At 32.8% G+C, this 21,760-nt stretch overlaps 1 long non-coding RNA gene and 1 pseudogene across 1 annotated transcript; both read right to left on the minus strand.

Annotated features, from left to right (window-relative positions):
• Positions 1-352: 352 nt before the first annotated feature.
• Positions 353-1,464, minus strand: LOC131174757 (uncharacterized). Its single transcript, XR_009144989.1, has 2 exons — positions 931-1,464; positions 353-844 (listed from the first exon to the last, which is right to left on the minus strand). It is a non-coding gene; the product is annotated as an uncharacterized LOC131174757 (long non-coding RNA).
• A 691-nt stretch (positions 1,465-2,155) lies between these two features.
• Positions 2,156-21,760, minus strand: part of LOC131174692 (receptor-like protein kinase FERONIA) — a 19,739-nt pseudogene continuing 134 nt past the window's right edge.

Genomic DNA, 21,760 nt, shown 5'->3' on the forward strand with positions numbered 1-21,760 from the left:
CCCCTTCTCTTTTTTGCATTTCGTATCTCTCTTCTGTCCAAAATCTCCATGGTTAAGTGTTACTTTTATGCGGCTTGAATTTTAAAAATGTCTTTATAGGTACGAATTGTGATTCGATGTGAAAATTTCACGTTACGACTTGATTGAAATAAAAAGTGAGATCAATAGTGGGCAACTCCCCTACTATATGACCAATATAAATATTGTAATATTTTGGTAAAGTTGTAATATATTTAAAAAATATACTAAAGTTAGGGTTTGAGAGTCTGAATGATTGTATATTGATCTTTTCATCATAGTAGAAATTTTTTCTATTGTCCTACCCGTGAACGTAGATCTTACGGTCGAACCATATTAAATTCTATGTTATCTATAAAAATGTATAAAAATACAGCTAACCATGTAGATTCACATGAATATCAACATTATTTACCCTGCCATGGACAAGAGATGGCTGGAAAGAGCTGATGTTGTTGGAGTTGGTACAACACTGATATAGGCAGCATACATGACTTTATGCTGCAAACAGATGATGAAGCAACACCATTGAACAGTAAGTTTGATGAATTTGGTTCTTTTTTAGCTAAGGTTATTATTGCAGGGATTTGTATACTAGCATATATGGATTGTGAACAAAGGCCACATATGGATTGTGAGCAAAGGCCACTTTCGTTATCCTTCCCAAGTTCCCATGGTGGGCTCTTGCGTGGTGCAATCCATTACTTCAAGCAAAATGGTCCAGGTAACCAATAATTCACCAATAGTTGTAAAGATGGAGTAGCATCAGCATGTGACGAAGATTTTATAAGCTATACTCCTTAGCTCCAAATTATTGATAGGTTGCCTACAGAGACAAGCAAAAGGGCTAGTGAAAGAGAGTAAAAGAACATCAGTAATTGTTTTAAACAAATAAAAAAAAAATTGTTTTACGAGGCCAATGGCTTGGGCTTTATTTTCTGACTATGATAGCAGGCTTTAACGGTTTAGCCGTTTTGTGATTGAAACTCGAAAACGCTGGTAAGGTGTCCATCTCTGCTCTTCGTGGATCGCGAGCCCATACAATTAGCCGCTTGTTTAAGACATCAGACTCTTCAATTGCGTGAATTTGCTTTGCTTTTGTTGCTAGGAAAGCATACTTAGGCTCTATTTCATTCTACAAACTATATATCTGCCCCTTTTCTGCTGCTTCTTCGTTCCTTCTGTGCTTTCTTCCTTCCCTTTCCCTCTATATATTTGTGGCTGATCAAACACCTTGATTAAGTCATGATGAGAATGCTGAGCCTTAACATTGACATCTGACATCACCTTCTTAATTTTAATTTGTGTTTGTGTTAGGTACATTTCACATCAACTAATCAAAAGAAAAAGAATCTACAGCTCACTTAAATCGTAAATTATTTGTTTCAAGTAAAGCAACCAAAGAGGCCAAAAATCAAGAGCTTGCCTTACCTCATTTTCTATCACGTTTATACAATTTCATTAGCTTTTACGTGAAACACGAAACTTCTTAATTAATTATAAACTTCTGATTCTTTGAAACATCTGTTTTCCGAACCACGTGGTAGAAAATGGGGTTAATTTTGACCATGCCTTACCCCAAAATTACTAAGAAATATATATATGCTGATAAAGGAAAAATTAAATTAAATTTTCAATATTTTTGAAAATTTCTTCTTTATATACCGTTATTGGTTAAATTGTGAGTTGCAAACCATATTTTTGAAAGCTTTAATTTCAATAAAAAAAATTGCATGTAATAGTAATAATAATCATGTGATTATAAATGAAATTTATTAATCAATATTCAAATACTTTGTTTTTTAATCACATAATATTTTATATGCTTAAATTTCATTATGTTTAGAACTATAATATTTATATTTCATCATGTAGTGTGAAGAAGGACCTATATATGATAACATTGAAATTGAATTCAAGCACGATCATTTTGAGGTACCCACAAAACTTTTAATTTATCATTGACAGGCAAACCATAATTGTTTCTTTTTTTTCTTTTCCTTAATTTCTTATCATTTGCTTGATATATGAAGTTGCTTTGCGTCATCGTTTCTTGATTAATCTCTATCAACTTTAATTTTTGGTAAAAGAACAGCAACTACGCAACATTTGGATCACCTAGAAATTACAGGTTTGCTATAACCAACATACCCAGATTGGCCAAAACAAGAAGCACACATGGTAATTACAGGACATCCTATAGCGTGGTCTCGCTAGCTACTTTTTGTGGGGAAGTGGGTCTTGGGTCTCTCGATCCATCAAATATTGGTGAAATCATTGGATGGGATGGGGTTAGGGAAAAGGGATGGAAGGGCTTTTGAAAAAAAAAAAGGATGTAAGAGCTACTCTGTTGTGTAGCCCAGGCTTACTGCTATTGGACCCTTGATAGACAAATTTAAAATATATATATATAGATCGTAAGACAGCTTGAAAGCTATTTTGACTTTGCCGGATTGGTGGTATCAGAGAAGGCATAAGCTGGCTATACTACCAGATCCAAGAGTTGGAAAGGTCAGGCTAGTATCATTTGTATCCACAACGGTTGATCCACCTACATCACCTGATTTCAACTCAGGTTCACCAAATGTTGTATAATTGATGTATTGAGGAGGACGGAATGATGCCACCGGAAAGATGTAATCATCATCTTTCTTCTCAGCTTCTGCAGCATGTTGCAGCTCCAATGTAAACTGGAGCTTTTCCACAACATCGTGCATGGATGGCCAATCAATCCCATTATCACGCGCGCAACTTTCAGCTATCTCCACGATATTATTAAAACAATCAGAAGATATCTTTCCCATGAGATAGGGATCAACTATTTGATGAATTGTCCCACCCTGGATGCATTTTCGTGCCCAATTTGCTATATTCCACTGTTGCTCCAATTTTTGATCGAGTGGTTTTCGGACACACAACACTTCAAACAGCACCACACCAAATGAGTACATATCAGATTTGTTGTACACTGCGGAAGCGTGTAAAATATAAAAAAACAAAGAAAACACACAAAATAACAATATTTACGTGGTTCACTCTCTTAACATAGGATTATATATACGGGAATGCCATCTCAACATAGCGTGTCTTCAACTGCAAGGGCAATAGCCCTCTCATCAATAGACAAGAATTCTTTCCTCTTGAATTCTATGTCCTTTCTCCACTTTCGGCTGAAGCTTCTTTCTATGGATAAAGCCACCCTACATGAGCAAAGCCACCCCCCAAGCCAAATAACCTTTTCGCCATTCTCCAATTTATATGTTAATTCCATCAATTTTAATATAATTAAGAGTCCCACTCAATTTAGAAATAATACTAAAATAAGAGTTCTACTCAATATAGAAAATATTCCTTAATCCTATCGAGTACTATTTATCTCACTCAAATTAGAAATAAGTCTCTCTAAATTTCACTAAGATTTTGAGTCATAATTCTAACAAGATTTTTCTATCAACTACTTGCGTCGAGCATATTCTGGATCTGGATAGCCCCAAGTGCCTTTTACTAGCGTACTAACTGTAGTATCGTTTACACCTATTTTGGACAATCCAAAATCTAAAACTTTGGCAACCCAATTTTCATCAAACAAAATATTGGTATCATCTAGGTGAATAGGGTTGTATGGTTTCGGTTTCAGTTTCTGTTCGATTCTTTGTAAGAATCAGAATTAGAATTGAACTTCAGTTCTTTCATTTTTTGGAATTAAAAGAGGAACCAAATTTTAGTTTTGGTTCAGTTCTAAGTGCTTTTGATTTCAGTTTGATTCTATTTTCAGTTCTAGTTTTGATTCGGATTCGATTCAGTTATTAGTTCCTATACTTAAAATTATAGTATTATTGTATTCCTTTTAAAATAACAAAAACAATTATATGTTTCTAACATTAAAATATCAATAAAAATAATAACAGTAATATTAAAATAATAATACTTATATCAAAATAAAATATCAATATAGTAACATAAACATAATAACTTACTCAAGATATATACTTAAATTAAACTAACAATTCTCACATAAAAATACGAGATAACACCAAATATCCATAATGTTAGCACTGAATGGGGATAACTCAGTGGACCAGCATCCTGCCTAAGTTCTTTTGACCTATAGCATTTAGTTTATTACGTTATAAGGGATTAGAGTTGTGTTTCTGTTAAAAGTTTAAGCTTTTGGCACGGTATTAAGTGTTTGATCATACAATTGGTATCACAGCCAAAGTAATAGGTTTGAATCTTTGGCAGGTGCTAGGGGTAGATTATTGGCATTAAATGGGGATAACTCAGTAGATCAACATCCTGCCCAGATTCCTTCGACCTATGGCGCTTGGGTTACTACGCTATAAAGGGTTAGAGTTACACCTATGCTAAAAGTTTAAACTTTTAGTATGGTGGTAAGCGCTCGATCTTATACATAATAAGTCATATAATATTTTCATCTAAATTATAAAATAATAACAAATCAACTAGTATAATATGAGTTAAGATTAATATAACCTAAACCAAGGGCATAAAACTACGCAATTTTTAGCTTTAGAGAAATTCTTTATTATATTTTCATTCAACTATTTAAAGTTAAAATTTTGTTGGACATATATAACTTTTACTAATTTAAATTTTAATTCAAAATAATAAGTATTAAAAATAAATTTAATTTTAATATAGTAAATGTCGTTTATAAAAATTTTGTAAATTATAATTAAAACTTTTTCAAATTAAAATAAGATAACTAATGTTATATTAAACTTAGTGAATTTAATTATTAACGCTGACTCTTAAATATTATTTTGGCTCATACTCTCTACTATGATCACATACCTCATAAAATATTTTATTTTGGATCCTACCACTAACATTATTAGTAGGTCATAATTCAATCACATGAAACAACACGTGCATAAATTAAGTCACTTCATAACATATATCTTAATAAATATATTCTATTGTCTTAAACATATTTTTAAATTATATAATTTTTAACAAGAAAGTATACTACATGATAAAAATGTGATTTAATAAGATAATGAATGACTATAAAATGATTTAATGTATTTATAATTAAAAATAATAAAAGGTATATTGGGTTACATATATATTCTTATAACTAAAAACAAATTAAGTTATATATACAATCATCTTAATTGTATAATATATATATAATTTTATTGAAACTATGTAATATATCTAAAATATATGAAAAATACATATGTACAAAATTGGTTTTTTTGTTCGGTTTCGGTCCAATTTTGGTTTGGTTCTTGATTAAGAATCAAAATCAAACCAAAATAGTAAAATAACTTCTTGGTTCGATTCATTTCTACAATGACGGTTCTTTTTCAATTTCAATTCGATTCTTCAGTTCGGTTCAGATCCCCAAGAACCATGCGTAGTCGTAGACTCTTATTTTGTCATGAGTATGTGTATTGAGGCTGTGAGAAACCCGATGATGAAAAATTATATGACTGTAAGATGTAATTGGAGGCATGGAGCTGAATTATTAATTCCGTGGCATGATCTTGAAAAAAAAAATTAATAATGTGTTTTTTTGGGAAATGAATTTAATTAAATTTAAATAAAATTTTGTTTTGTTTAAATTTAATATGGGTAGTTTTTAAATGTACCTAATTAAGCTTAATTGAGCCCTATGGGCTTAAGAAAACCTAGTTAGGAATTTTAAATATGACCCATTTAATTTATGTTTTGAAAATTAAAATAAAGAAAATATCTTTTTCTCTATCACTCTCCCACACAAACTCTCTCTTCCCCTTGGCCCTATTCTCTTCCTCACTCCCTATTGGTGCCACCCCCTTTCTCTCTCTTCCTATTGGTTGGAACACCTTACCCATATCCCAGTCTCACCCAAATTCCTCAATCCCAGTTGTTTAAGTTATCTGAACCTTATCACACTAGGATTTTAAACCCTACCACACCTTTTTCTCACTCCGTATTGGTGCCTTCCCTTTCCCTTCTTTTCCTATTGGTTGAAACACCTCATCCATATCTCAGTCTCACCCAAATTTCAGAATCCTAGTTGTTTAAGTTATTTGAATTTTATCACCCTAGGACTCCAAATCCTATCACACCTCTCTCCCAAAACCCTATAAATACCCTCAAAAAGAAAGAAAAAAAAAGGAGAGGAGGAGAAGACAAAAAAGATAAATAAATAAATAAATAAAAAGAAAAAAAATTAAAGAGAGGAATAACCAAAATTCTTTTAGTTTTTCTTTCTTTCTAGTGATATTTCTTAGAGGTTAGTTTTTTTAATTTTCTTTTCAAGATCTATGCCATGTAATGTTTAATTCTATGTTCCCTGTTTTTAATTTATTTTATATATTCATATAGATCATGTAATCATGTTTAATTTGAGGGGATACACAACTCTGCACATGTTCAGTTTTCTATCTCTCATATTTTTATTATTTTTCATTATTTTCTGAATCTGTAAAAAATTTGTAAAAATTATATTCATATTCGACACGAAACTCTATTAATTTTAGGCTTAAGAATCACTAAAAAAGCTTTAATATTTTATAAGTTATGACTGTTTGAAGTTAGGGTTCTTGTAAAATCCGATTTGCAGGATACCCGACTTGTAGAGCCCATATCTCCCTTGTTTCTTAATATTTTTGTGTAAATCTGGTGTCTAAAATTAAGTTTGGAATCTTGTGAATCTTTTTCAATTAGTTTCGCATTCATATCTGTTATGGTTGGTGAGTTATGAATTTTACAAAAAAGTAGTGCGATTCTATTACTGGAAAAAGTTACTATTTGTGTAGACTATTCGGATAGGGTTTTGTTTGGTTTATAAATTTTATGATATTGCATGATTTTTAGCTATCTTCTGTAATTTTTTCATGATTTTTAGGCTTGTCTAACTATTTTTCAAAAATCAAATTTTTTGCTACTGTCAATCTGCCAGAATTTGGAAATTGAACGTCTATGCATGTTCTTGTATTTTCTTGGGTTCCAATTGATATTTGATATATTTTTCTATGCTTTTTTAATTCAATAACTATTATGAAGTGTTTGGAATATGTTAGAAGATGTGGACCCTTAGGTAGTTGTAACTAATTAGGAATCTTAAACTTTTAGAAGACTAGAGTTAGAATTCAATGTAAATTGTTATTAATATTTTCTTATTTTCTTTATTTATTTTATTTTCTTTAGTTTCTTTATTTTTTTATTACAAATAAAATTGGTAAGTGGCCCTAAGGTAAGTATCAAAGAGGGCATTTGCGTGGAACTTACATGGAGCTAAACAGGAGTAAGCCAGGGATATCATTGCCATACTGGAAGAGAATACCCTTTTTTAAGGGTAACTTGCCCCAATGGCAACTGTAATTACTAACAAGCAAGTAATCCTAAATTTCTAGAATAACCATTGGCATGAAATTATAGTAATAATAGGATTTTTATTTGGTAAATTAAAATTAACTTTGTTTTTAATTTAACTGACGTTTGCATGTAATTAATTTAAATAAATAGTTTGTAAATTAAAATTAATCTTGTTTGTAAGTTAAACTAACATTGGCATATAAAATAAATTTAATTTAATACTTGATAATTGTAAAATAAATTTGCATGTTAGAAATCTTTATTAGGTTGTGATTGTTTGGTCCTTATGTGATATTAGAATAAATTACACATGTATATAATTAACTCAGTTCAATTATCCTTAGGGTAACTTGGTGAAAATTAATTAATTAGGTTAAATAGAAACGTAGGGTTATTTGAAATTGAATTTGTTTATAAATTAAATTCTCAATAATAAATTAATTTTCGTCATATGGTAAATATCATTTAAATAATTAGCAACCCCATAGATAGGAATTACTTGTGCATGAAAATAATGTGTAAACAACAACCCTTTTGTAAATTACTTGCGTGTGTAGGATTAGAATTACATTTTTTAGGATAAAGTTTAATAAAAGAATAATAAACAAGACTTCTAGAAACAATAGTAGAGGACTGACACTCGAATTAACGAGGTTAGACTAGGCGTAAGGGGTGCCTAACACCTTCTCCTTACGTAGTCACTATCCCGAACCTAGACATTGGGCTATGGTAATAACGGTTGTGAAAACTCTATAAGGAGTAAGTTGCCATCCATGACCCTCGGAAGAAACATTGAATATGTCCCGGTTTTTACCCGGGTGGTGACTCCTGTCTATCTATGTCTTCGTGGCATAAATCCTTAGTACTGTGGTAGTATTATGGGAAGACGGTACTTATCAGTGGTTTGATTCTATTAGGATTGTATGAAGCGCATATCTGGGAAATTCTGTCCAAGGAAGTGATACTTAAGTGAGACCATTATGACTCCACCATCTTTCCTGGGCATTGCCTGGTGCATTTTATATAATTCTAGTGGATGATATTTTGCCTCACGCCCCCCTCCTACAGCAGTAATATGAGTGGCACTAGCATAGAGGTAATGCAATCCACGAGCAGCACCAATGCAAATATCAAGCCTTTGCTTCCATGGAAATGGATCATTGTTAGTTTCATACAAATGTTTTTGGAGAGTCCCCTTGATCATGTATTCATACACGAGGATCATTTTGTAACACCCCTATTTGTATAGCCTGGTATATTTCACTGTTCCGGTGACAGGTGTCGATCCGGACAATTATTGGGATTAGGGCCACACTTAAGACAACTTGAGAAGCCATAAACACAAATAATTAGTAATGTTTAATTAGTTAACTATAAATAAGAAAAACAGAACATAAGAGGTTAAACGAGCTGAGAGTCACAAATGATGAGTGACTTCCTGAACGATCGCAAGTCGTTTTAAACTCAAATTTGGAACCGTAAAAAGTGACGCTGCGCTCCTTAGGACCCTTATAAACACAGTGAACAAGAGAAAATCACGAAAAAGAACTATTAAGCCAGTCAAATAATTAGGTCAGGGAGCCGGAAGAAATATGGAATTAATTGCAAACCGGGATAAACCGGCGAGGGGCAATTTGGTCAATTGACCCCGAGAGATGACTCATCGAAAAGAAAATTAGACAAAAGAAAATTTCGAAATCGAGAATTAAATTAAAGAACTAATAGAAAAAAAAAAAAGGAAAATGAAGGAAAATGAAAAAGTGTAGGAAGATGACATCATGCATGATGCTATAAATAGTATAATTAATAAATTCAATTAATTAGATATTTTGGTCTTTCATAAGATAAATATGCATAAAAAGGAAAAGAAAAGAAAAAGAAAATTTAAAAAAGTTTAATTACATCACCTTTATGACATCATCATGATGTCAAAAATAATTTTGATTTTCCTACCATAATTGACCAAGTCAATTAAGTGAAAATACATATAAAACTAATAAATTAAAAGAAAAAAAAGTCATTTTGGCCTTCTTCCCTTCCATTGCCGCCTCCCTCTCTCCCAAGTTCTCTCTCTTAAATTTTCCTCCATGAAAGCTTTTTTTTAAGCTTTCTAAACACTAATTCCAACATAAATCCTTTAATTTTCTTGAAGAAAAATTATAAGCAAGTCTTGAAAGGAAGATTAGAAGGAGAAGAATTGAAGAAAATTGAGAGAAAGTGAAAGATTTGAAGATTAAAAATTCAAAGAAAGGTTAGTAAGCTAAACTTGAAATTCTAGTTGAATTAATTGTGTTTATAGTTCAATTAACTTAGAATTATGCTTAAAATGAAAATAAATTAATTGTTGGAGGATTAAAGCAAAATTCATCCAGCTAGGGTTTGATGTGTGTGCATGAATTTGATGGAGTTAAAGGTGTATATGAGCTTGATAGAGTTATAGAAGCATGTATATAGGCATTGAATTGGTTAAATGAAACAACTTAGTGAGTTAGGGTTTTGGGACTTAGGGTTTGTGAACCAAATTTTGGAGAAATGCATAAATGATATCTTTGACCAATTGTGGACTGAAAAATGGTCAATAATGACCAAGGGAAATGTATGGGAATTGTTAGAATGGAAGACAAATTCGTAGGTCAAAACCAACTTTGAAGGACCAAAACTCAAATTTTACAAGTCCAATTGATATGCCACCAATTGGGGATGAAAATAGACATAAAATGGCACAATTTTCATTAAGGAACCATGCCCAAAAACTGACCAAAACTTAGTGAAACAATTGACCAAATTGAAATGAGAGCAGTCACATCGCATTAAATCGACTCAAATGAACAGTAAACTGTTCATTTGGTCATAACTCGAGCTAGGTAGGTCAAATTGACCTGAAATTTTAACCATAATTAGATAAGATATAGATATAAAACTTTCATGAAGAACACCAACCCAAATTATGCCATTAACCCATTCAAAATCATTGAGAAAAGTTAAACTACTGTACTTGCAAATTGCAGAATTTCCATTTGAGCAGTAATGTTTGGATGGCTATAACTCTCTCTAGAAAACTCGGATTTAGGCGATTCTTGAACCGATGGAAACCTAAGACATAGTAGAACATTTCATATGAGGAAAGTTAGACCAAATTATGAACTTAACTTGATCAAATTACTGACCAAAGTTGGATCAAAATCTGCCAAAACCCAAAATCTCAGCATGAACAGTGCACGTGAACAATAATTTTATTTTGGCCATAACTTGAGCTACAAAACTCCGATTGAGGTGATACAAAAATGAGAATACACTTAAGACAATAAGAAACATTTTCTATGAAGGAAGTTTTATCAAATTCCAACAGTAGATCGACCAATGGAACAGTACAACTTCGGAGCACCAAAACCGAAAATTGGCAATTTTGCCAAAATGACCTAAGCTTTGAGAAAATGACCAAAACCAACAAGTTTGGTGACCAAAATGTGGTATGTGGGTGAAGTTGGAGTTCCCATACCTATTAAGCCTTAGAAAGTCAACTATTTGACTTGAATAGTGCAGTGAATAGTAACCCGAAACACAAAATTTAAAGAACGTCGAATTTAACACGTTAGAGCTAGGTAAATGTGAAGCTAAGTTTATTTTGGATTTATTTTAAGTTCTAGTACTGAAACATTGTAAAATTGCGTGTTTCAGTGGAAAAGAATACCGGGACAGAACCCGAGGAGTCGAGTCGAGGCCAACAGGCGACTCGTTTGAGGTTTGTGCACAAAAATTTTTAAATTATAGTTTTCATAATGGAAATTGATTTGTTATACATTGTGAATATGTTTTATTCATTATGAATTTTGAAAATGTTGTGTTGCCTATTTTACAATGGAAATTTGAAATAAAAATTATTTATTGATTTGTAAGGAATATTTGAACAATATGGTTTTGAATTTAGTTATGGCTTTGGAATTTTATTTGAGAATTTGTGTGTTGCCTACTGTGGAAATGGAGATTTGAAATGAAGCTTGTTTAATTGTTGCATCAATTATAATTGAACATTATATTTTTAAATCGTTTTAATTCACACTTGGCATGGCAATATTAATATGTTCCTCATCCACTTGTGGGGTGAGTTTGATATTTGATCAATTTCCTCCCTCTCTGGCTTCCCAGTCTGAGGGGCGAGTTTGAATGAGTACTCATTAGCTAGCTAGCCACTTCCCTCATTGATTTCGATTAGTGAGGGTGTTTGCCTTGTCGTGATGTACACACGGCATGTTCAGAAATTTTGTGTCATGGCCTAAGTTGTGTTATTGTTTGGCAACACTATGTTTATTAAATTGTTTGACCAAGTTGTGCTATATTAAGTTTTGAAAATTATGATTTGTTATAAATGTGATTTGAGAAAAAATTTGTGAAATGCGATCATGAGATTTTTGAATGATGACTTGTTCATAAATGTTTTATATTTTGCATTTTATGCTTTATTGTGCACCACTGAGTATTTATTTATATACTCAGCGATAGCTTTAACTTGCTGTCGCAGATAGAGAAAAGGACATAGCAATAGAGTGAGCTGCTACAGTCAGAGAGGAGCACGGTTGAAGAATTTCTATACGGGTATTGTCTATACCCTAGTAGTTTAGTTTGATGTAAATATGATGGTATGCATATGTATCTCTGTAGTTTGAGCAGTTGTACAGATAAAATTGTAATAATATTATTCTTAAGATTTTGTGTTTGTAAATTTAATAGTGAATGTAAATTAAATATTTAAAATGCAATGTGCATGAGTTTATGAAATGTTTTGAGTTATTAATTTTTGATTAGAAATTTGGATTTTGAGTTGAAGTGTTGCCATTGTTGTTGATTTGAAGTTTGGTGGTTGCAAATGAAGTTGTGATTGAGAAAAATATTGGGAGTGTTTTTATTTTCAGGTTTTGAAGAACTGTTTTCTCAAAATACAGATGGCACTCACAAATTTTTGTAAAATTATGAGATTTTAAATATCCAAAAATTTGATTTATGTTTGGACTTTAAATAAAGGTTTTTAATATCTGAAAAAAATTTTTACCCACCAATTCCAAAATGAACGAAAATTGTTTTAAAATCCCTTGTAGTATATTTAATGGGTTACCGGTAGGTGAAGTACGGTAATTCATTAGGTGTACTACGGAAACATGTTACATCTTACGAGGAGTAGGGTGTGACATGTTTAGTGGTATCAGAGCAAAGGTTTTAAAATAAATTTTGAACTGTGAATTTGAAATATTTTGTCAAGAAATACAATCGCCAAATGTTGATATATATGACATATTTACATCATGAATATGCGCTAATGGAGGTCAACCTCCTTGTGTTTGTTATTAGAGAGTAGAAAATTTCTAGAAAATGGAATGAAAGAGGCAGATCATTCCGTAGAGCAATCTGTTGAGGCTGAGGCCCAAGGAGAAGTCCCAGTACTCCAGAATGTGAGTGGGTCAGCCACTCTAGCTCCTCCTCAAGCACCGCAGTCCTCGCTTTCGGTTGCAACAGATGGTCGCGTTCTTTCAACAAATGGCGGGGAATGTGCCGCCTCAAACACAGACACAAGCATCGGTTGCACAACCACAGTCACCGGCTCGGCAATATGAGAAGTTAATGAAATTTGGGGCTATAGAATTCAAAGGAACAGTAGATACACTGGAAGCAGAACAGTAGTTAGAGAGGATGGAACTGGTTTTCAGAAAACTACAGCAGTCAAGAGTTGAAGTTTGAATATTCAAGATTATCATACGCACTGAGATGCATATGAGTGGTGGAAGACCATCCCCTACTGATGCATACACCACCCTCACATGGGCAGACTTTTTAAGGGAATTTCGACAAAAGTGGGTCCCCAATACTTATGTAGACATGAAGCTGCAAGAGTTTTTAAGTTTAAAGCAAGGTGATAGAACTGTAGCAGAATATGAGCGGGATTTTTCAAGGCTAAGCCATTATGCTGGAAGCTTAGTCACCGCCCCCAGAGACCGGTGTAAGAGATTTGAGGCTGGGTTGAGGCCTAGCTTGAGAATGCAAGTGGTGGGGTTCCGACACCAGAATTTTTCTGAATTGATTTCACAAGCCCTGGAACTGGAAAGGATAGAATCAGAATGGGCAGTGAAAAAGAGTACACAAGAGAAAGAGAAAACTGAAAAGGTTACTGGCCAAGCTACTGAGAGTGGCTCTGGGAAAAGAAAACATTTTAGAGGGTCTAGCTCGCGCAAATCAGGTAGAGATGGATCTTCTGGACAGAAACCACCCCAATCCGATCGGCAAACTCAACAGACGCGCAGAAAAACGCTGTCGGATCGACTTTGTGAGACTTGTGGTAAACCACATAGTGGAGTATGTTATAGAGCTATAGGAGCATGTTTCAATTGTGGAGGGACTGGTCATTTTGCTAAGGATTGCGTAAGTCCACGCCGTTATGGATCATTTACCACGTTAAAAGGATCAGCTCAAGTTTCTACCCCAAAGAGTTCACCAGCAGTTGGTAGAGGCGGAGGCAGAGGTAGGGGTAGTATGCTTGGAAGTCAGAATATTGTAAATCAACCAGGACAAGGTAATGCTCCAGTGAGAGTATACACTATGCGACAGAGGAATGAGGATGAAACTTTTGACATGGTTCCTGGTATTTTCTCGATTTTTGACTAAGATATGAATATATATAAAAAAAAAAATCAATTTTGATATGTTAGTGACTAGTCTTTTAAAAATTAATTTTGGAAGAGTTTGTCAGTGAAAGGTATTTGCTAGCACACAAGAATTTGTAAAATTAATTAGTAAGCCTAATTATGTAAGGAAAGAGAACCTAAAAGTAAGTTATAGTAATATAACTACCTTAGATGCGGGCAAGGGTATTACTGCTGATAGATGTCAGTGGGTACCATAATCAACATAAGTTTAAGATATTAGTGAATTTAAAAGAAATAAGATATAGGGAAGTTTATTCTATTGGGATGTATCGTAGTAACTATGCAATATTCTTGATGTTTGTGCTGTAAGCTGCAGATTATAGTACTGACTTGGGATTTATTGTGTAGAGCTACATACTACCCAATAGTACACAAGAATAAGAATAGTTGCAAATGGCATCTGTTTTGGTACAGTTATGATAAGATAAAGTTTTCTTATTGGAAAGAAGTTTGAAAATCCTAACCCGGGATTTAAAACTCTAAAGTTAGAATATTGAAAGGTTATAGTTCAGTACAAAAGAAAATAATGACTACACATTAGTTCAAAATAAGCTATAGAATATCGATAGATAAAATTAAATAGAACAGTAAGAAATGAGAAAAATACTAGATGAGGAATTGCCACCAAGGCAAGAAATTTACTTAAGATGCGTAATGATATTCCGAACTATTTTATCAAGAAAGAAATAAGTTAAATCAAAGCAAACAAGATAGTGCAAAATGGCACATAGGCCTTGGTCATAAATAGAGATGGTAAGATAATGGTTATGGACCTATGGCTAAGAAAGAAAAGACTACAAAGAAAATAATTGCTAAAACAACAGCAAGAAAAGACTAAAATATTCTAAGCTAAACTGAAGGTTACATCAAATGATTAAGAGATTTGATAAGAAAAGAGTAAAACTAAGTTCTCACCTATAGGATCACAAGAGGTCCTAGAAAAGCGGATCCACTAGCACACAGATTTGTTTCCCTCTAAAATTGGAATGAAATTGAATCTAACTTATGACAGAAGCTCATAAGAAACTTGGCACACGAGGTAAGCAATTGATGAGTAAATAGTGTTGGTTAAAGTGTTACGGACCATTATTCCGATTATGAAGCTACGCAGAAATGTGAGAAAAACACGAGAAAGCAATATGTATGACTATTGAGGGCAGATAGTGAACACAATTTTGAGGACGAAATTATTTTAAGGGGGGAAGAATTGTAACACCCCTATTTGTATAGCCTGGTATATTTCACTATTCCGGTGACCGGTGTCGGTCCGGACAATTATTGGGATTAGGGCCACACTTAAGACAACTTGAGAAGCCATAAACACAAATAATTAGTAATGTTTAATTAGTTAACTATAAATAAGAAAAACAGAACATAAGAGGTTAAACGAGCCGAGAGTCACAGCGATGAGTGACCTCCTGAACGAACGATCAAGTCATTTTAAACTCAAATTTCGAACAAAAAAGTGACGCCATGTCCTTAGGACCCTTATAAACACAAAGGAAAAGAGAAAATCACGAAAAAGAACTGTTAAGCTACCAAATAATTAGGTCGAGCCTAAGAAATATGGAATTAATTGCAAACCCGGATGAACTTGCGAGGGGCGCTTGGTCAATTGACCCCGAGAGTCGACTCGACCTAATCACAAATAAAATTGGACAAAAGAAAATTTCGGAATCGAGAATTAAATTAAAGAACTAATAGAAAAAAAAAAGGAAAATGAAGGAAAATGAAAAAGTGTAGGAAGATGACATCATGCATGATGCTATAAATAGTATAATTAATAAATTCAATTAATTAGATATTTTGGTCTTTCATAAGATAAATATGCATAAAAAGGAAAAGAAAAGAAAAAGAAAATTTAAAAAGTTTAATTACATCACCTTTATGACATCATCATGATGTCAAAAATAATTTTGATTTTCCTACCATAATTGACCAAGTCAATTAAGTGAAAATACATATAAAACTAATAAATTAAAAGAAAAAAAAAGTCATTTTGGCCTTCTTCCCTTCCATTGCCGCCTCCCTCTCTCCCAAGTTCTCTCTCTTAAATTTTCCTCCATGAAAGCTTATTTTTAAGCTTTCTAAACACTAATTCCAACATAAATCCTTTAATTTTCTTGAAGAAAAATTATAAGCAAGTCTTGAAAGGAAGATTAGAAGGAGAAGAATTGAAGAAAATTGAGAGAAAGTGAAAGATTTGAAGATTGAAAATTCAAAGAAAGGTTAGTAAGCTAAACTTGAAATTCTAGTTGAATTAATTATGTTTATAGTTCAATTAACTTAGAATTATGCTTAAAATGAAAATAAATTAATTGTTGGAGGATTAAAGCAAAATTCATCCAGCTAGGGTTTGATGTGTGTGCATGAATTTGATGGAGTTAAAGGTGTATATGAGCTTGATAGAGTTATAGAAGCATGTATATAGGCATTGAATTGGTTAAATGAAACAACTTAGTGAGTTAGGGTTTTGGGACTTAGGGTTTGTGAACCAAATTTTGGAGAAATGCATAAATGATATCTTTGACCAATTGTGGACTGAAAAATGGTCAATAATGACCAAGGGAAATGTATGGGAATTGTTAGAATGGAAGACAAATTCGTAGGTCAATTGCAGCATGACCAAACCAACTTTGAAGGACCAAAACTCAAATTTTACAAGTCCAATTGATATGCCACCAATTGGGGATGAAAATAGACATAAAATGGCACAATTTTCATTAAGGAACCATGCCCAAAAACTGACCAAAACTTAGTGAAACAATTGACCAAAGTGAAATGAGAGCAGGCTGCCACTGCACCAAACTGACCAAATGAATAGTAACTGTTCATTTGGTCATAACTCGAGCTAGGTAGGTCAAATTGACCTGAAATTTTAACCGTAATTAGATAAGATATAGATCTAAAACTTTCATGAAGAATACTAACCCAAATTATGCCATTAACCCATTCAAAATCATTGAGAAAAGTTAAACTACTGTACCTGAAAATTGCAGAATTTCCATTTGAGCAGTAATGTTTGGATGGCTATAACTCTCTCTAGAAAACTCGGATTTAGGCGATTCTTGAACCGATGGAAACCTAAGACATAGTAGAACATTTCATATGAAGAAAGTTAGACCAAATTATGAACTTAACTTGATCAAATTACTGACCAAAGTTGGATCAAAATCTGCCAGAACCCAAAATCTCAGCATGAACAGTGCACGTGAACAGTAATTTTTTTTTGCCATAACTTGAGCTACAAAACTCCGATTGAGGTGATCCAAAAATGAGAATACACTTAAGACAATAAGGAACATTTTCTATGAAGGAAGTTTTATCAAATTCTAACAGTAGATCGACCAATGGAACAGTGCAACTTCAGAGCACCAAAACCGAAAATTGGCAATTTTGCCAAAATGACCTAAGCTTTGAGAAAATGACCAAAACCAACAAGTTTGGTGACCAAAATGTGGTATGTGGGTGAAGTTGGAGTTCCCATACCTATTAAGCCTTAGAAAGTCAACTATTTGACTTGAATAGTGCAGTGAATAGTAACCCGAAACACAAAATTTAAAGAACGTCGAATTTAACACGTTAGAGCTAGGTAAATGTGAAGCTAAGTTTATTTTGGATTTATTTTAAGTTCTAGAACTGAAACATTGTAAAATTGCGTGTTTTAGTGGAAAAGAATACCGGGACAGAACCCGAGGAGTCGAGTCGAGGCCAACAGGCGACTCGTTTGAAGTTTGTGCACAAAAATTTTTAAATTATAGTTTTCATAATGGAAATTGATTTGTTATACATTGTGAATATGTTTTATTCATTATGAATTTTGAAAATATTGTGTTGCCTATTTTACAATGAAAATTTGAAATAAAAATTATTTATTGATTTGTAAGGAATATTTGAACAATATGGTTTTGAATTTAGTTATGGCTTTGGAATTTTATTTGAGAATTTGTGTGTTGCCTACTGTGGAAATGGAGATTTGAAATGAAGCTTGTTTAATTGTTGCATCAATTATAATTGAACATTATATTTTTAAATCGTTTTAATTCACACTTGGCATGGCAATATTAATATGTTCCTCATCCACTTGTAGGGTGAGTTTGATATTTGATCAATTTCCTCCCTCTCTGGCTTCCCAGTCTGAGGGGCGAGTTTGGATGAGTACTCATTAGCTAGCTAGCCACTTCTCTCATTGATTTCGATTAGTGAGGGTGTTTGCCTTGTCGTGATGTACACACGGCATGTTCGAAAATTTTGTGTCATGGCCTAAGTTGTGTTATTGTTTGGCAAAACTATGTTTATTAAATTGTTTGACCAAGTTGTGCTATATTAAGTTTTGAAAATTATGATTTGTTATAAATGTGATTTGAGAAAAAATTTGTGAAATGCGATTATGAGATTTTTGAATGATGACTTGTTTATAAATGTTTTATATTTTGCATTTTATGTTTTATTGTTCATCACTGAGTATTTATATACTCAGCGATAGCTTTAACTTGCTGTCGCAGATAGAGAAAAGGACATAGCAATAGAGTGAGCTGCTACAGTCAGAGAGGAGCACGGTTAAAGAATTTCTATACGGGTATTGTCTATACCCTAGTAGTTTAGTTTGATGTAAATATGATGGTATGCATATGTATCTCTGTAGTTTGAGCAGTTGTACAGATAAAATTGTAATAATATTATTCTTAAGATTTTGTGTTTGTAAATTTAATAGTGAATGTAAATTAAATATTTAAAATGCAATGTGCATGAGTTTATGAAATGTTTTGAGTTATTAATTTTTGATTAGAAATTTGGATTTTGAGTTGAAGTGTTGCCATTGTTGTTGATTTGAAGTTTGGTGGTTGCAAATGAAGTTGTGATTGAGAAAAATATTGGGAGTGTTTTTATTTTCAGGTTTTGAAGAACTGTTTTCTCAAAATACAGACGTGACTCACAAATTTTTGTAAAAATTGCGGAGATTTTAAATATCCAAAAATTTGATTTATGTTTGGACTTTAAATAAAGGTTTTTAATATCTGAAAAAAATTTTTACCCACCAATTCCAAAATGAACGAAAATTATTTTAAAATCCCTTGTAGTATATTTAATGGGTTACCGGTAGGTGAAGTACGGTAATTCATTAGGTGTACTACGGGAACATGTTACATCTTACGAGGAGTAGGGTGTGACACATTTCCCCTTCATCATTGGAGAAACCAATCAAAGAGACAAGATGGACATGGCAGAGCTAGTATAGCGATTCACTCTCTGTTCTGAATTCATGGATGATCTATTTGGACCCTTGATATAAACGTTTGATTGCAACTATCATGGCTTCATCATTAATTTCACCTCTGTAAACTTTGCCAAAACCACCTACACCAATGATCAAGCTCTCATGGAAATTGTTTGTTGTAGCCTTAATTTCATCTAGTGAAAAGTGTCGATATAATTCTTTGGGCAATTGACGCGTACTTCGCAAGTATACGGGTCATTCAAGTAGTAAAGAAAAGATATCATCCCACAGAGATTTGTTGTTTAAGTACCAAACTATAAAAGTCACGATTATTTGAGCTATCAATAATTTGTGCCAAAAATAGAGTAAGAGATGCAGCAAATTAAATTAGAAAAATAAGGAAATTATAATGAATTAAGCAATTAAAATTCTAAGCACTATACTAATTTGCTAAAATTTCAGCAAGTAATTAAAGATTTAATTAATTAATGATAAAAATTGATTGTAGAGTTGAGGTTCATGAAGTAAATTTCATTGGGATTTAGATAGGCAAAACCAAGATTAAGGGAAATACAAGTTTGAAGGAAGTTGATTCTGATTTCCTTTAATTTCTCTTTTAAGCAAACTAAAGAGTGTTTTAAAGGAAACTAAACTCTATTCTCATGTGATGTTTAATTACCCAAAACCCTTTAAGTACTTTAATCAACTTGAAATTCCTCTTAACCCACTAGTTTATTTCTAACACTAGGTAATTAAGTTCATTATCTTGATTATTTATCATAGATTTTCACCTCTCGGTTCTTCAATCTAAGATTAAGAATAAAACCCAAAGGGTACCAAAGAATGGGTATGTAAATAAACACACAAGATAAGAATCAAAACTTATATATACTAAAATTTGATTAAAACCACCCAAATCCACAAATAAAACTTAAATCATTACAACCAACTCTGAAATCTTATGTATCTACTCACTCATACTTATATTTACAAGTAAAAAATATAAAATAGAGCAAGAAAATGTAAAAATAAGAATAAAAATAAAAGAATCCAGAAAAGAAAATCTAAATCTCTGAAAATGGAAGTTGAAAACGTTACTCTGCAGGTGTTCTTCCTCCAAAAATGGCGTGGTTCCTTTTTTTCTCTTTCTCCTTATGGTAAAAATGAGAATATAATGCTTATATATCCCCTCAAGGTTTACCCTAAAAAATAAGTCTCTAAATGGATAAAGACAAAATGTGTGAAAAGAAAAAATTTTTCCATATTAGTAAATCTGCAAGCGCCATCCTACATGCCTCATGTTGATTTAAGTTATTTTCCACATGCCTTATGTTGATTCGAAGGAGGAGGAGCCTTTAGATTCTGCACGACTAGCTACACAGGGCATGTTGAAGTCCTTAAAAGTTTCGGTGTATTTTGTTCCAAAATCTCTGTCTACACGACCCAGAGTTAAATTTATATACCTCATGTGGATTCCTGCTGCCTGACTCTTTTCTTCACATGACCTTCAACACGGGGCATGTTGAAGCCCTTGAAAATCTCGGTTGGTCTTCTTCTTTTGGCAATTTTCTTCATTTTTTTCACACTGCTTTAAGCTTCCAAATCACTTTCAATTTCTTCTATACGGACATTTTTGCCTTTAAATCTTATTAAAAACTATCAAAAACATTAAAATTCCAAAAATCAAATATAATGAAACTAAAATTAACAAATTAACTAAAATAAGCATTAAAAGCATAAAATTACTAAACTAAAAAGAGCAAAATGGATGCAAAACTACTCTAAAATACCTGTATAAAATGTGTTTATCAGCAATGAAGAAGATTTTGTCTTCAAGGACTTTCCTTTCTAAGAATTCAGCCAACTACAACAAGCTAATAATTTATAATGAGAACCAGACTGTCTCTTTTTCAGCCGCCAAAAAACACCGCAACACAGTAAAGAAAGTATTATCAACAAACCAATCACAGTCCCACCAATAATGAGCCAATGTTTTCTTACCACTCGAATTCTTGATTGTTGGCAATGGTTGACTGGTGCTATTGCTGGTGGTGTAGAGGGGGAGGATGCAGGATTTGGTCCTGTAAGGTTGCCGTCGGAGTCATTCAGCCTGAAAACTTCAAGTCCATTCAGAAAACCATCTGGATACTCGCTATCCACATTCGGATAAATAGTTACGAAAAGCGTGTGATCCATAGTCTCTCCTTTCTTCACGGCAGTGACTATGTAGTCCTTGTAAATAGGAATCATATTACCTCCGCTTGATTGAAAAATGTCGAGACACACTTCAGCCATCTGGTTTTCTATAAAGATGTCGAATCGCCTTAAATCACCAAATACCTGTATCCTAGATGCACTGGTATCCCCACGTCAAATTATTGGTCAACCCTGTTCCCATTGATCGGCCGGACCAGTAGACATTTTTGGGTGCAGCATATGGTTTTATTTTCAAATAATTAAGAGAAGCACTTAAGTTGTAAAAATAAGAGAAAATGAATAC

Source organism: Hevea brasiliensis, chromosome 16, assembly GCF_030052815.1.
Source record: "Hevea brasiliensis isolate MT/VB/25A 57/8 chromosome 16, ASM3005281v1, whole genome shotgun sequence".
In the NCBI taxonomy this organism is placed as follows: domain Eukaryota; kingdom Viridiplantae; phylum Streptophyta; class Magnoliopsida; order Malpighiales; family Euphorbiaceae; genus Hevea; species Hevea brasiliensis.